Consider the following 808-nt stretch of genomic DNA (forward strand, 5'->3'; position numbering starts at 1 on the left):
CAGAGGTCTTTGGGGAAAAAAGACTTTATAGTAAATAAGCACTTGGACATTGTGTCATCTGGTCTGTCCACAGTCATTTGTAATGCTTTATAAACAGAAGAATAATAGATTTTTTTATGTATCCTTCTCCTGCAACATCTGAAGCATTAGAATTAGAACATCGAAGCCTGGCTGCCGCAAATGCTTCTTGCATGAAGAAAACCAAAGACCGAGCTTTAGCAGCGCTGCGGTGAGAAATGAAATGACCTGAATGTTTAAGCGCCAGTGTGAGGCGGTGACCTATAGTCTACCACCACAGGTAGATCAGAAATAGATACCGATATAGATTGAGATGTGTTGGGCTACGTTCAGGCTGCCAGCACAAATCAGATTTTTGACATACAGTACAGGCCAAAAGTTTGGCCACACCTTCTCATTCAATGCGTTTTCTTTATTTTCATGACTTTTTACATTGTAGATTCTCACTGAAGGCATCAAAACTATGAATGAACACATGTGGAGTTTTATGTACTTAACAAAAAAAATGAGCTGAACCTCCACAGTCACCGGACCTGAACCCAATCCAGATTTGAGGTTTGGGGTGAGCTGGAGCATAGAGTGAAGAAGGCAAAGGAGCAACAAGTGCTAATAAACACCTCTGGGAACTCCTTCCTTCAAGACTATTGGAAAACTTTTCATTTCAGGTGGCCACCTCTTGAAGCTCATTGAGAGAATGATGCCAAGAGTGTGCAAAGCAGTAATCAGAGCAAATGGTGGCTATTTTAAAGAAACTAGAATATAAACAGGCAATCTTTATGAAGAGAGCAGT

The sequence above is a fragment of the Astyanax mexicanus genome, chromosome 7, assembly GCF_023375975.1.
Source record: "Astyanax mexicanus isolate ESR-SI-001 chromosome 7, AstMex3_surface, whole genome shotgun sequence".
In the NCBI taxonomy this organism is placed as follows: Eukaryota; Metazoa; Chordata; class Actinopteri; order Characiformes; family Acestrorhamphidae; genus Astyanax; species Astyanax mexicanus.